The sequence below is a fragment of the Rattus norvegicus genome, chromosome 2, assembly GCF_021556685.1.
Source record: "Rattus norvegicus strain SHRSP/BbbUtx chromosome 2, alternate assembly SHRSP_T2T, whole genome shotgun sequence".
Taxonomy (NCBI): Eukaryota; Metazoa; Chordata; class Mammalia; order Rodentia; family Muridae; genus Rattus; species Rattus norvegicus.
Window position 1 is genome coordinate 180,408,897 of NC_141535.1, and position 6,632 is coordinate 180,415,528.

The following is a 6,632-nucleotide window of genomic DNA, read 5'->3' on the forward strand; positions in this document are numbered from 1 at the left end:
GATATCCTAACATACTTGAAGGGCAAGACACTGTCCTTAGATCTCATTTTAAGAAGATGATAAAGGCCTTTAAAGAATAAATAAATAAATCTGTTAAAATATAGGAAACTACAATCAAAAGGTCTTTCAAGAGAAAATGAATAAATATAAAGAAATATAGTAAAATAAAATCAAATGATTAAAGGAAATAAATAAGATTATATGAGATCTGAAAAGGAAATAAAAGCAATAGAGATAACACAAATGGAGACAACCCAGGAGATAGAAAACCTAGGAAAGAGAAGAGGAACTACAGAAGCAAACATTGCCAACACAGCTTCCACGAGTGTTGATGGTTGCTGTGGATATAAGGCTTGTTTGTATAATAATGTACATATTTTATATTCCTCCTTTAAGGAATGTCCTTCCTGTTGGTGTTAAAGACTCCATGATAATAAGACAGCAGTAGTCAAAGAGGTGAAGTTATGGCTAATGTCTCAACAAAATAGTATATCCTGGGACCTTCAGGATAGCCCATAACGCTGTGGAAAATATCTCTAAAAACATGAGTTCAAAAATGAATAATTTCTCAAGTATGAAAAAAATAAGAATGCATATGAATTATATGAGGGGCTTCACAAAGATAAAGAAACAAAGGTAGCTGCATTAATGAGCTAACTTGTCAGAAAGACAGAAAAGCAGGCAGATACAAAAGCAGAAAGATTCCTGAGTTCAAACTCAGGCTGAAACACAGAAAGGTTAAACCCATGAGTGGTAGAAATGATAATTTCAGGACAGGGTCCCACCAGCTAGCTTATCATCTATGTTTAGCAGAGATAGACAGATTTCTGAATTCATTTGCAATGTTAAAAGAAAATGTGTGCTTGCTGCCTAAGAATTAAGGGGCTAGGGACAAGGGACACAGATTCACAGGATAATCAAAAGGAAACCTGAAGTAAATGACTGGATTCATATGTAAAATAAAAGATTGGGCTTATGATTTGCAGGAGATGAGTTATCCAGAGAATTATTTTTTTAGAATAGCAAAAGACAACCTCTTGGAGAACTGTCTCAAGTAGAGCATAGAGACAGCTGTTGGAAAAACATGATCATCTCACCAGATGCTAAAAAAGCCTTTAAGAAAATTTAACACCATTCCATTTTTAAAGTCTTGTAAAGATCAAGGATACAAGGTGTATTTCCAGACATAGTAAAGGCAATATGTAGCAGGTTAATAGCCAGCACCAAATTAAATAGAGAAAAAATTAAAGCAATTCCACTAATATCAAAGACAAGATAGGGCTATCCACTGACTATATCTACTCAGCATAGTACTTGAAGTTATAGCTAGATCAGTAACATAATTAAAGGAGATCAAGGTGATATAAATTGGAAAGAAATAATTCAAAATCTCACTATTTACAGATGATATGATAGTATATATAGCTAACCTGAAAATTCTACCAGAGAATTCTTACACCTTATAAATGCCTTTAGCAAAGTGGCTGGAATAAAAAAATCAGTGGCCCTCCTCAATACAAACTATAAACAGGCTGAGAACGAAATTAGAGAAACAACACCCTTTACAAAAGCCACAAATAATATAACATATCTTGGTATAACTCTACCTAAACAAATAAAATACCTGTATGACAAAAACTTCAAATCTTTGTAGATCAAAATTGAAGTAGATATTAAATGAAAGTTTCTCATGCTCATAGATCAGTAACATTAACATAGTATAAATGACCATCGTATCAAAAGCAATCTAAAGATTCAATGCAATTTCCCTTAGAACTCTTTACAGACCTTGAAAGAGCAATTCTAAATTGCATATGAAAAAGAAAAAACTTGGATAACTAAAACAATCCTGTGAAATAAAAGAACTTCTGGTAGTATCACTGCGCCTGAATTCAAGTTATGCTATAGAGCAATATTATTAAAAAGCATAGTATTTGTATAGTGATAGACAAGTTGATCAATGGAATTGAGTCAAAGACCCTGAAATAAACCCACTCACCTATAAACACTTGATTTTTGACAAAGAATCCAAAACCATACAATGGAAAAGGGAGGATGTCATTAAAAAACTGTTCTTGCTAACTTGATATATACATGTAGGATAATGCAAATAGATCAGTGTGTATCACCCACAAAACTCAAGTATGAGTGAATCAAAGACTTCTACATAAAATCAGACACATTAAACAAATAGAAGTGATAATGGGAACCTTCCTTGAACTCACTGGTAGAGGAGACGGCCTCCTGAACAGCTTCCCATAGATCAGGCACAAAGACCAACAATTAATAAACGAGACTTCATGAAACTAAAAAGCTTTTGCAAGACTGAGGACACCACCAGTAGAACAAAACCACAGCCTTCAGAATGGTACAAAGTCTTCACCAATCCTCCATCCAATAGAGGGCTAAGAACCAAAATATGTAAAGACTAAGTCAATACCAATAATCCAAATAGAGCTTAAAAGGGATTCTCAATAGAGAAATCTCAAATGGCTGAGACTCACTTGAAGAAATGTTCAAATCCTTAGTCATCAAGGAAGTGTAAATGGAAATGACTGAGATTGCATCTTACGCCTATAAGAATGGCTAACGTCAAAAACTCAAGTGACAGCACACGCTGGTGAGGATGTGGAGCAATGGCAACCCTCCTCCATTGCTACTGGGAATGCCAACTTGTAAAACCACTTTTAAAATTAATTTGGTTGTTTCTCATAAAATTGGAAATAGTTCTACCCTAAGACCCAGTTATATCGCTTTTGGGAAGATACCCAAAAATGCCCCACTATACTACAAGGACACTTGCTCAACTATGTTCATAGCAGGCTTATTAGTAATACCCAGAAAGTGGAAACAATGTAGATGGCCCTTAACAATGAATAAAGAAAATGTGCTACATCTACACAATGGAATGTTATTCCACTATTAAAAACAAAGACATTATGAATTTTTCAGGAAAATGTACAGAATTAGAAAATATCTTCCTGGGTAAGGTAACTCTGACCCAGAAAAACATACATGATATGCATTCACTTATAAGTGGGCATTAGTCATAAAATACAGGATAACCATGCTAAAATCCACAGACCCAAAAAACCTAAGTAATAGAGAGGATGAGTGAATCTCGCTCAGAAAGGGAAATAAAATATCAGAGGTAGATGAAGGAAGGGACCTGAGTTGGCAGGGTCAAGGAAAGAGAATGGGAATGGGGATAAACTATGGGAAGAGCATATAGAGAGAGGGCTAGAAGAGAGAATAGAAATAGGTGGGGGAACTTCAGGAACTACCCGGAGACCTGGGACTAGGGAGAGTCCCAGGGTATATGGGGGTGACCCTTACTGAGACTCCTAGCAGCTGGGAATATGAAAACTGAAGTAGCCATCCCTGTAGCCAGGGTAGACTTTCAATATAAGAAAAGAGACATAAACCCACCCAGAAGACTTTTAACCCAATATTTGTTTTCAATGCATATGTTACATGCATATAAAGAGAGATACATACATATACATGTAGATAGACTCATAAATGAAAGACAGATAAAGAGATGGAGGTATGACCTATAGTTAATCCTGTTAATTTTGAGGAAAGTGTTTTTCATATTCATATACATCCCAAACAATGCACAGAGGTACCAATTTCTCTGCATACTCCTCACGAGATGTCACTCTGTGTTGTGTTCATTGTCGCCACCCTCTTGGCTCTGAAGTTATAAGTTATATGGATTTTATTTGCCTAATAGTCATATTGAGCAACTTGACCTGTGTTTATGGGACAGTGTCTCTCTATTATTTTTAACATATGTATATGGAGTCTTTTCTGAGTTTTAAATCAGATTGTTCATTTATATGTTGATAAGTTGAAAGTGTTTATTACACAATGAATAATCTCTTGCTGTCAGATATACTGATACCAAAGATTGTCTTTTTGATGTATGGGCTTTGTTCAGTCATTCATAGAAAAATTTACCATTAATGTAGTTCATGCAATCTACTTTCAGTTTTGGTACTGTGCTATAATTTCACAGAAGTAGAAAATTCCAGTATTTCAAAGTTTTGCCATTATATGTTCTTCTAATAATTATTTTTGCCTTCATTCTTATTGTTAGGTCCTTTCTTTGTTGCATAAGGGGCACTGGGCCTGTCTACATTTTAAGACAATGAAGAGCACCTGATATTGATCAGTTCTTGATTCATGTGAGATGTTAGAATACCACAGCACTTACTTTTAAAATACGTACTTTTTAGTTAGTAGTTAGGGACACCAGAGAAAACACCTACATAGCCAAAAAAGTAAACTAGCCTAAGCTGAACATGACAGTTGGATTGGCCTCATTTGTGCACAGTAAAGGATGACAGACACTTTATTACCTATACTCTGTGGAGCAATCTATACACTGACTATATGACTCACCCAACTAATATCAGCTTCTATTCAATTCAAGGCACTACTGATCCCCAGATGTTAAAACTAATATGTGACAGCGGTCCTGGCCAAGATAAACAAGAGTTTTGGTAGACTCAATAAACAAGACTTTATTTTCACAAAATACTGAAGAAGAAAGATTAGGTCACTGGGACAATTTCATAACCTGATACAGAATTTCAGCAGTTCACAGACAAGGACATGAAGAACACAAGAACAGAAAGCATTGGCTGGTCTTCTAAACATGGCTTCCTCTGCATAGCATGTTTGAGATCTTCATGGCACTGGTCAGCAGCAGCCCCCAGACTGTTGGTTACTGCCACTGCTGCCACAGCAGCTACTGCTGCCACCACTGCTGCCACAGCATCCACTGCTGCCACCACTGCTGCCACAGCATCCACTGCTGCCACCACTGCTGCCACAGCAGCCACTGCTGCCACCACTGCTGCCACAGCAGCCGCTGCTACTGCCACAGCAGCCACTGCTGCCACCACTGCTACAGCATCCAGAGCTGTGGCGATGGCGACGGAGAGATCTGCGAGGTCTGTGGTGGCTCAGGCAACAGCCTCCACCCCCAGAGCTGCAGCAGCCACCAGAACTGGAGCCACAGCAGCTACCAGAGCTGCAGCAGGAAGACACAGGGGGGCACTTGGGAGGACACTTTGGGGGGCATTTTGGGGGACACTTAGGGGTCTGACACTTGGGAGGGCATTTTGGGGTACACTTGGGAGGGGGCTGGCACTGCTGTTGGCTCTGCTGGCAGGACATCTCAACTGATGAGTGCTCCGGAGCTGTAGGAGAGTCAAGAAGTCAGAACCATGACTGTCCAGTCACCGTACCCTGCATGCTTAGCATCTATGATAATCATAGAAACACCATCTCTAGTAATTTCAGTTCTAATGCACTCATCCTCTCACATCCTCATCATCATGTCTTGGTAACATCAAAAACTCATTTAGGTCAGGTAAGAACTGGCATGTGCTGTCCAGCAGAGAATGACAAGCTAATGTTCTCTTGAAAGGCTCAGAACCACAAACTTAAATGTGGCAGAGAAAACCATTCCAAACTTGTCTTCAGACTAAAGACAAGATTAAAGCATCACTTCCAGAAAAAAAATTTATTTTACAACAAAGTCCAATCATTCTCTTTCATAACTTCCAAGCTGATTTTACTATGTAAGTCACTACTGTAAAGGATTTGGGTCTATTGGATTGGTAAAGTGATTCCCTCAATGAAATGTCTGAAAGATCCGTGTTTCCTAGACTAGGACCATGAATCCCTGCCACTCTTCTCTGTAAAGCCTTCCCATATTCTAAATTCACCACCTGCTCTACAGGATAGCACCACCATGGTAAGGCTGGTAGTATTCCGGTCATGTCTGGAAGTGTGTGAATAATCCCAGACTTTCTCTGGGTTTTTCAAGTTCAAAGAAACATCTACTACCCTATTCTGCCTCCCTCTGTTGCTTCCTTTACATTCGGGATCAAGGATGAATTGAAAAGTAACCCTTTGAAGCTTGTTTAAGGTGAATGACCAGCTGTGCTTCAGAGTCCCCATTATGACAGATTGACTCTAAAGAGAAGCTTGTTATCTGCAGAGCCCTCTGTTATATGGACCCTGTCTACTCATGCCTCACATTGCTGTGAAAGTGCCCTTTTACCCATCATTCTTGTCTACCCTATATCTTCTGTAAGAATAAACTGAAGGCTCTGTGGCCCTACTAGTCTTTCCACCATCTCTCATCTCAGCTTCCCTTTGGTACAAGCCCTGCTATTGCCCCCAGGGGACACTTACCAAGATGACAGGTACTTCAAGATCTGTGAACACCTCAGGAGAAGTATGGCAGTATCTTGTCCCTCAGCCCTTTTATGCTGATCCTGGGCTCTGTCCTGACCTGTGAGACAGTGGCTGAGCATGAATGGCCCTGTATCCTGACACCCACATTGTCTTATGACTGGTGATGATGAAATATTCTTCACCAGGTTTGCCCCATTGGTTCAAGGATGCTTAAGCCTGGACTGTGGTTTAGGCAAGGTGTGAGGAGGAAATAGATTCATGTCATCCTCAGTTTCACATACTTAAAGGGTATCAACCTTAGGAACTAATCATTTCTCAGTATATCTCATTTACTACCTATAGCATGAGACTGCAGTATTCAAGCCAGTAACTCACATAGCTATCTACACTACTATGCCAAATCATATGGCTGCATC

General features: G+C 38.9%; 1 long non-coding RNA gene across 1 annotated transcript; it reads right to left on the reverse strand.

Moving 5' to 3' along the window:
* Window positions 1-4,503: 4,503 nt before the first annotated feature.
* On the reverse strand, window positions 4,504-6,260 carry LOC134485934 (late cornified envelope protein 1A-like). Its single transcript, XR_015672215.1, has 2 exons — window positions 6,214-6,260; window positions 4,504-5,210 (listed from the first exon to the last, which is right to left on the reverse strand). It is a non-coding gene; the product is annotated as a late cornified envelope protein 1A-like (long non-coding RNA).
* Window positions 6,261-6,632: the final 372 nt, after the last annotated feature.